The sequence below is a fragment of the Labeo rohita genome, chromosome 22, assembly GCF_022985175.1.
Source record: "Labeo rohita strain BAU-BD-2019 chromosome 22, IGBB_LRoh.1.0, whole genome shotgun sequence".
In the NCBI taxonomy this organism is placed as follows: domain Eukaryota; kingdom Metazoa; phylum Chordata; class Actinopteri; order Cypriniformes; family Cyprinidae; genus Labeo; species Labeo rohita.
Window position 1 is genome coordinate 61,681,232 of NC_066890.1, and position 9,827 is coordinate 61,691,058.

The 9,827-nt window shown below is 40.0% G+C and overlaps 1 long non-coding RNA gene across 1 annotated transcript; it reads right to left on the minus strand.

Moving 5' to 3' along the window:
- Positions 1-491: 491 nt before the first annotated feature.
- Positions 492-1,978, minus strand: LOC127153313 (uncharacterized). Its single transcript, XR_007825247.1, has 3 exons — positions 1,581-1,978; positions 1,153-1,272; positions 492-859 (listed from the first exon to the last, which is right to left on the minus strand). It is a non-coding gene; the product is annotated as an uncharacterized LOC127153313 (long non-coding RNA).
- Positions 1,979-9,827: the final 7,849 nt, after the last annotated feature.

Genomic DNA, 9,827 nt, shown 5'->3' on the forward strand with positions numbered 1-9,827 from the left:
AGATATTCTAATTGTATGACCAGCACCTGTACATGTTGCAGTTGATTGGGTTGACATTTTTGACACACACACCAAACAACAGAAAAGGTGTCTCAAACCCCGTTGCACACCATTTCCAGGAAACTAACGTTCAACCCGGAAACCGTATAGCAAAACGCTGGGCACCGGTTTGAGCTTGAACTTGCCCTTGATGATGACACGGCTGTTTCACGATTGGCCAGATTCACCGCATGACAACGATCACGTGTGTTTCGCGTTTATTCTAACCTATTTATTCTATGCTCGAATCTGATAACGCTCACAAATCTTTTCTTCTATCCCAGCTCTAGTTTACGCAAACATCACATCGACTAACACCATAGAATAAGGGGAGAATGAATACCAGGGATATTTTATCAAGTCAAGTGGTTTTATTTGAAGACTTAAAAGGAGAGCCAATAAAGTAAATAAAAGATCTGTAAACAGGAAACCAACTTAAATAACCAGATCATAAGGACAATAACAATCATTCAAAAACTTCCTAAAGGGTTTAAGCAACATAAATTCCCTAACAAAAGAAAGCCAAATTAAAGAAAAATTAAAGTTGTCTTAACCTACTACCAGACTAATGTAAAACCCATTAAAACCCATAGTAAAAAAAAAAAAAAAAAAAAAAAAAATTAGAAAGGGGGTAAAACCCAAATAAATTGGCACCCATCTCCCTACACGGTTTTAGTAATTAAAATTCACACATAAATTAAATGTCCACTTCTTCTTATTCACAGAATACACTTCGCTCAACAGAAATTAAACAAGAAGTTGACTGGGATAGGGGAAGAGGGACTCTCTTCAAGCTCTGCTTCTCTGATGGTTTGGAGCTCTGTGTGATGAAGAGAGAGAGAGAATGGAGAAAACATATAATCATCATCAACAACAACAACAATTATAATAACGATTTTCCTTTTCTTTTATAATCCAGTGTTATTCTCTGGTCTAATGTGGTGCCCTGCTAACAAAAACTTCCTGCTAAACCAAAATGAGATGGCTGGCTTCCAGCACACACAAGCTGTTTGAAGTTTAAAACAGTCTGAAACCTTTAACACACATTTATAATCAACTGTAGCACAATGCAGCTCATTGTTTTCCTCTTGCTGTATAAGCTATAATATATACCTGTTGGTTAACCTCTTAGTAAAGAGGTTTTGCAGCAGCAGCAGCAAATCAGAGCAACAACTGCAGCCACCAGAATACCAACACCAATACATATTCCTGCTGTTTCACCTGGAGACAGACCTGAATTTGGAACAGATAAAGACAGTCATTTGTGTAAGTGAATTTGTCAGTCTGATCTATAACACTAAACACTTTGACAAATTGCACTTGGCTAAAACATAGTGAATATGAATCAGATTCTGTTTAAGGAGAATCACAAAAGAGTAAGAGAGAGCATCCATTGTAATTTCAGTGATTATGTTCTCATTGACACTGTTTATGTTCTGTATTACTGTATGCTACAGTGTGTGTTAGATGGGAACACAGGACTGATTTTAATAAGATCATTACAAGACATGATACAGATTTAACAGACTTAAGGTACTCACATTTGATCGGCTCAGGTGTGACAATAACAGTGATTCTCTTTTTTATACAACGTTTTGTGTTATTGAGCATCATTTCATACAGTCCAGAGTCTTTGACACTGGTGTTCCTCATGGTCAGAGATCCAGTCTGACTATCCAGCTCCAGTCTGTCTCTAAAACTAGAAGTTTGTTCTTCAGAGATGTTAGCTATAAGATTGTCTTCAAACATCCACTTTATACATTGTTCATTCTTTTTTGAGTATCAGTGTGTAGAGTGACAGAATATCCCTCCATCACAAATACTGTCTTCATTTCACCTGTATCAACACATGATGGAACACTGAGGAACAGCTACTTAGACATCATTCAAAAGCATACAGAAGGATTTTAATACTGTCAATAACTTTAGTGATCAAATCTCACTGAGTGTTGTGTATAAAGCTCATTTAAATCTCAGCTTAAGTTTGCTTAAAGTGCCCCTGTTATGCCTTTTCAAATATGACCTTTCATGCAGTGTGTCATGTAGCTGTATGTGAACATAAACTATCTGCAAAGTTGTGAAGCCGACAGTGCACGATACATAAAGTTATTGTCTATCAAAAAAAGAGTCGGCTCACAAACGCCTAAAGGAGTCCTCAGGAATTCGAATTTTTTTCTGTTACGGCCACAGGTCACGAAGTAACACATTTGCATAATGTCCGCCCACGTTCTACGCCGCGAACAACTTGCCCGCCCACAAACACAGTAAAATTTCCACGTGGTTTACGTCATGTTGAGAAGACGCTGTATTCTAAGCTGTGAGTAAATTTGTTTTGTATTCACTTCCAAAAGATGAAGCTACGAAGATTGTATTTTCTAGCTATCGTTCAAAACGAGGCCGGCTCTACGCAGGGGCAAGAGGGGGCAGCGCCCCCTCAAATAAATGTCTTGCCCCCTCAAATCAAAATTTTGAAAACTTGAGAAAGCACATGTTAATATACTCACAAAATGAATATATTACAAGTTGACAAAATGATCTGCGGTATTGGAAAAATCCGCCGAAAAGGGACACTACACAATACGGTATTAGATTTTCCTCATGTCTCTGTCCCTCCGCTGTGTGTATTCATTTACAGGCTGCAGCGCACGCACACACGCGCGCGCACACACACTCCTCCCCTGAGCCCTCGGTAAACATCCAGTCACCGTCCGTATGCAAATGAGACGCAGGCTAACGTAGTGTTGTGTCGGATTTCAGCGCGGTCACGGAGTGGAAAGACTTTGAAGAAGCTGCAGCGGTTTTTCAGTTACAACAAGCACAGCAATGAGTCCACGTTTTTGCAAAGGAAAATAGGAGACTGTTATTGTAGAGTGGATTGGAGAGAAGAGAGCTGTTCATTTACTATAAAAAGATAACAAAAAATCTAAAAAATAAAAATATATAAAAAAAACATAATATGATCTTTTTGTAACAGTGAAGAAAAAAAAAGTATATAGATATTTTTTTTTTATTTTTTTGGTGTCATTTGTTAAATATTATATGCTGTAGTATAAGCTATATTGTTGGAATATTAAGACAAAAACACTGTATGTTGTTTTCAAATTAATGTATGTTTCTTACCTTGTCGGTGACGAATGATAGACCGGGTCAGAGGGAAGGGGGCGGAGTTAAAAAAAGAAAGCAAAAGAGAAGAGAGCGTGAGTCAGAAAATGGTAGCATTGAGGTGAAAAAAGAAAGAGAATATGTACAAATAGATTAGGGTCTTTCAGAACGAAAGCCAGGTACTAATTTATAACGTTTAGGGGAGGTAACAGGGATTGTCAGCTCTAAGTCCATAGTGTGTATCCCCTTGCTGTACGTTCGGGTGGACAACTCGGCCTGTGTTTAGTAACCTGAACCGTTCTGTGTCGTTGGCTAAATCAGAAGACGACAACGGCAGAGCGATTATGGAAACTTTTGTTTGAGAAAACTTTAGGACGTCGCACGGAAAAACCGGATAGCGCTGTGAGCTACTAGGTGACGTTCAGAGTTCCTCCAGCCCCGAGGGAGTAAACGCGTCACCGGCATCGTAGCTCCGCACCATACTATCGAGGGGTTTTCCGAGTTTGGGTGCATCCCGTGGGATGCCGCTGATAACATCATTGCATTGCATTTCGTCACCTCTGGCTCCTATCGTCGGACGGTAAACAGGGAAAGACCAATTCCGATTGAGGTACAAGTTTGTTCAGTTTTATTTTTGAGAACCACTGGATCTTCAGTGATGGGCCCCAACGAATACAAGCTTGCAACGGGTGTAAAGACTGTGTTGGTTTTGGGAAAGGGTCGAATTTAAAGAGACAGTAACGTGACTGAATTTTATTTTGTTTATCTGATTATTTTGTAAACTTGAACACCTTTGTTTGAGGTAGTTTTCTTTTATTTTACCTTCTCTATTTGTTTGACAATACATGTTCTTCATGAAAAAAAAACGGTCTTAGAGTGATTGTTTAAAACTACAGGTACTTAATCATGAATTATTGGGAAACTTGTATTGTAGAGGGCATGTAAAAAGGGGAAGTTAACCCATTGTTGGGGCTACACCTGTTCTCATTATTTTTAGATAGGTTATAGTTTTTCAATCACAGTTGTTCATTCCCCCCCCCCCAAAGTAACCTATATAGTAGGTAGAGAAACCTTAAGGATAGACTGTCACAAGAAGAAACACAGTAAGTGAAACAAACTCAGGGCGCTGTCTCTATAATAAGGGATAAAAGAGCGCTACATTTTCTATAGCCCATCTGCTTTTACATAGTTTTTTTTATTATTATTCATAAGACAACCTTTCAGTTTTGTAAATATTCTAGTTATAGTGTGTTAAGTCTTACTTTAGGTTTAACGTTTTTGAAAATTAGACCACCCAGCTAAGATAAATGTTATGTCGTTTATTGATAAAATCTGGATTAAGGATATTTTATTCTATTTTGTTTTATTTATTTAATTTTTATTTTTCAGTTTCCCCCCTGAGGGATTGCCTCAGTGACCTTAAGAGCTATACCAGCAGGAGCTTAGTCTTCAAGTGGGACACCCAAGTTGGACAGGTCTGAAGGTAGAGGTCTGACAAAGTGCAATCCACTTCTCCAGGCTTTGGACACAGCTAACAACACAATTCAGCAAGGAAAATACTGTTACTATAAGCACAAGGAAAAAACAGTGCTCGAACATGATGTGTACACATGATGCCCCCTTCACATTTCTGACTGCCCCCCCATATGTGCCTGTCTAGAACCGGCCCTGGTTCAAAATATGTAGTTTTGAATGTTATGTTGAGTAACAACCCTGCACAGGTCTTGCTAACCGGCTAACTCACCCTTCTGTAGTTCTGTTGTTCAGGTGTAGGCCCACTGTAGTCTAAAAATGTGTGATTGATGCAGCTTGACTGTCTGTCTGTCTCATTAGTTGGAGTAATGATAAAGGATGGCGCACAAAGCAGCTTTCAGACTGAATGCTGAAAGCGCTGCCCTATGAAACCCATTCATTTCAATTGCTTGCGCCACGTGAGGACGTCTTGTTTCTGTGTTGACCAAGGCGCACAAGCAGCGGAGAGCACTGCTGGCGCACAAGGCGCGCACGCCGCGCTCAAAGTTCATAATGAGTTTAACTTTTGCCGCTGCTCTGAAGGGCTCAACTGAACCCAGCGGCCAGCGCAGCGCTTTCCGCGTTCGGTGTGAAAGCCGCTTAATGCATTATACAGTGTTGAAGTTTACAACATAGAGGTGTGCCCGGTTCGTTACATAAGCAAATTGCGAGCACTTTACAGGGTAGTCCGTGCTAACTTGTCGATCAGCCACTTCAGCCGTCTCATCTTCAGACTCCGGTTTGAATTGGTAAGGTAAAATCGATGCCATCTTTTCTATGTGTTGACAAGTCTCCAGGGCTGTCATTCAGTTACGGCAATGGGCGTTTCGTTCTCCGACATGCTGTACGCGGTAGACCAATTATAAAGGACTGCACCATCTGACCAATCACAGCAGTGAAGGCTCACAGAAAGGCGGGGTTTAGAGAGACTGATTCTTCGAACTGCTTTGCACGAGTCGTTTAGGAATCATTTAGAAATTAGGTAAAATGAAATTAATTTTTGGAGAAAACTAAAGTGTTTTTTAACCTTGCATACATGTAAACTTGTTTTAGGAGACTCATAAAACAATATTATAAATCTTTGAAATGGCATAATATGAGCACTTTAAAATTCTACTGGTCAAAAGGCACATTTCAGATCTAACAGGACATTTGTAATGCAATATCATTTTTGCAAAAATGTCACCACAGGCATGTAGTTTTCATGAGCCTGAGTTTGATGAATGAGTCAGTTAAGAAAGTTATTTGAATCTGTCTGAATTATGTACAAAATGAGCTATTAAAAAGTAGTACAAAAAAGTTCACAGAGCTAAGCATAAAAAAACATAAATTCGGCATAATGCTCTAGTCTAGAGTTTGAGGAAAACGGTTACTAAATTAACAGCACCACAAATGTATTTAATAGAGTGTAAACATGCATATTTTCATCTAAACTACCCACACAGCGCTGATGATTTAAATAAATGCATTATTACATTGATTTACTCACCACTGACAGTCACTGTGTATGACCTGTGTATGGTGTGTTTGCTGCTGCTGCTCCTGATGTAAACTTCATAATGTCCAGAGTGAATGGTTCCAATGTTCCTGATGGTCAGAGATCCAGTCCGATGATCCAGCTGTAGTCTGTCTTTGAATCTCCCATCGGGACCATCATATGTGCTGAAGATTCCAGCCGTTCTATTGATTTCAGCTATAGGAAATTTCTGCTGTTCCAACCTCCACGTTCTATTGCTTTTAGCTATAGGAAATTTCTGCTGTTCAAACCTCCACCGTAGCACATCATATTTCTGTATATCAGGAACATCAGTGTATAGAGTGACTGAATCTCCCACCATCACTGACAGTGACTTCACTACAGTACCTCTTACACCTGCAGAACAAACATAAAAATTTTCTCTGTCAGTCATCACTTTTATAACACTGTCACTAAACAGATTTAACAGAGATTACTGAGTCCTGTCTAGTAAAGATCATGCCACTTTCTGCAGTATAATTTAAATTTTTTCAATGGTTTTTAATGAGTCCAAAGCAGATGGAGTGAATTTCACACATAATTTCACAAACACACACACATACTACCATTAAAAATTGTAGAAACATTTATTCTTGTGCTTATAAGGACATTAATTATATTATAATAAGGGGTTAATTGTATTTGAGTCATGGAAACAACTGAATTATGCAGATAATCCATTGTTCTAATTAATGGTAACAGCACAAGTGTACGGCCTAACAACAAGTACCATTCCCAAAAGGGTTACAAAAGGGTTCTTGGCATGTACAAGACTTTTGTTTTTGATTAAATAAACATGTTTGCGTGTTTCTGATTATTGGTCTGAAATAAACTTGTTTGAGAGTCCCTGGGATATTTTGACTTTGTTAGTAGTTAAAAGTCTGGAATTATGCATATAATTCTTTTTTTTGTCCTGTTAATGATTAAGATTTTTATTGCATAATAAACTACACATCACATGAGGTGTCATACAATTTCAACTGTAGCTTCTTTGTCTGAGCCACTGGGTTTCATTAAGGATTTTTATTTTTTTATTTATTTTTTTTTTTTTTATCAGGGTTCTTGCATTAATTTTGAAAAACTATTAAATGATTATTTGAAATCTGCTTTTCCCCATCTAAGGTTATATTCAAGGTTATAACATTTTTACTTCATCATGTATTAAATATGAAATGGTCTGTTCGTTTAATTTTCTGGTCAGATAAAAACATAAATATTTTATTTAAAAATGTCTCATTTTAAACTGCATTTCTTGGTAAATGTTTGCTTATAAACTATATATGAGAGTTTGCCAGAAACATTTTACTTCCAGATAATTGTTTTTTATAGTAAATAAATAAATAAATAAATAAATAAATATCAATTATTAAATTAAAAAGTGAGACACTCACACATGACACTGAATGTCTTCTGTGATGTATTCCGTATATGTATTCTCCTGCTGGTGCTGAAGATCTCATACTTATAAAGTCCAGAGTCTGTGGTGCTGGTGTCTGTGATACTGAGATCTCCAGTCTGAATGTCCAGCTGCAGTCTGTCCTTGAATTTCACATCATCATATGTAACATTATTCTGAATCACTCTAGCTATGAGAGTGTTGTTAAAGCTCCACTCAATCTCTTCATCGTTCAGTGTTTCAGTAACATCAGTGTGTAGAGTGACAGAGTCTCCCTCCATCACTGTCACTGACTCAACAAACACACCTGATGAACAAACAGAAACAGTCAGTCAGTCAGTCAGTCAGAGATGAAACTTATAAAACACTCAAAAATGTCTTGCCTACTGATCAGTGGCACTTCCTCATGTGACTTGCTGCAACCTGAGTCTACATTAATAAAGGCATGAATCATAGGACTCTTTATAATTATCTATCTATCTATGTATATATATATATATATATATATATATATATATATATGTTCTACATTAATAAAGGCATGAATCATAGGACTCTTTATAATTATCTATCTATCTATCTATCTATCTATCTATATATATATATATATATATATATATATATTTATATATATATGTGTGTGTGTGTGTGTGTGTGTGTGTGTGAAGAATTCAGATGCAAAACCAGCTAAAAGCCATCTCGGTCAAAAATGAGATAATGAATCTGAGTGAATGATCTCGACACATATTATTATATTATATTATATTATTATGTCCATCAGATAATTTTTCTTCAAACTCGCTAAAATACCAGCCTCAGCCCAATCAGAAGTACCAGTACTTACACAGAAACCTATACAGCCTGATAAAAATGCATTTTTTAAAGAAAGACGTCAGATGGATTTAGCTGGTTTTGCATCTGAACTCTTCATATACACACACACACATATATATATATATAACAACCTGGGACATTTCATAAAATGCAACAAAATTTGGGATTTATTCTTTCTCCTGCTTAATTGCCAAAAGTACCTGTCACACGCACCGGATCACGTGAGGTCACGAGGACCCGGAAGTAACTTCACGCAGGTATTTAAGCAGGAAGCAGGTGTTGTTTGGCACCAGACATTGAGCTCATGCTCGCATCATCGTCAGGTCCCTTCAACTTCGTCACTCACGTGAGTAAACTCTCTGCTCTTCGGAGCGCTTATTTGCCTGTCTGTGTGCGTGTGAGAACGCGGATTTCTTGGTGGAAATCTCTACTCCTTATCGGAGCGTTCTCAGACCAACTGCGTGATTTACCTGCTCACTCGTGTGTTTCCGCGTTTGAGTTTTCCGTCACGCTACAAGGGGACACATCTCGAACCTTTCATTTCTCGTCAAGCCTCCGAGACAGAATGTCTGGTCCCGAAATGGTCCCGGCGGAGCTGGAACAATTGTGGGGTGTGATTCAGCAGCAGTCGGGGGAAATCCTCAGTCTGCGGCAGGAGCTGGTGGGGCTGCGGGCAGAAGTCAACGCGCTGTGCGTCGAGACCGCGGGTTTTCGGCAGCAGTGCGAGACGCTCCAGTCCGACCTCACCGCCCTGCAGGCGGACTATGATGACCTGGCTGCTGCGCAGATCGCCCCCGCAGATCCAGGCCGCCCCGCCCATCAACCCAAGATCGCACTGCCGGAGAAATGGGATGGATCCAGAACCCGGTGCGATGTACTTTTAACTAACCTCTCCCTTCTGTTTGAGTTCCAGCCAGCACGTTATCCATCAGATCGCAGCCGGATTGCTCTCCTCGTCTCTCTCCTCACCGGGCAGGCAGCAGAGTGGGCTGCGGCGGTCTTGAAAGCTGACGGGATCGCGGCTCACTCGTATCCCGAGTTCACCACCCAGCTCAAGGCCGCCTTCCAACATCCTGAGAGCGAGGTGGAGGTGGACTCTCGTTTGTACCATCTAAGGCAGGGCGAGCGCAGCGTCAGCAAATACACCATGGACTTCCGTACGCTCGCCGTCCAAACCAAATGGAGCGACGCGGCACTCCGCACAGCCTTCTACGAGGGCTTATCTAACCGTCTGAAAGACGAACTGGCTGTGCGTGAGTTGCCGGCCACCCTGGAGGGCATGATCCAGCTCGCCCTCCGGGTGGATCAGCGAATGAATCACACTAAACGCTCTTTCCATGTCTCCACAGGCTCCACCCTCCGTCACCGTCATCTGGATCCACCCGTCACCCACGCTGTCGCTGCGCCATCTGCACCTCCACCGGCCGC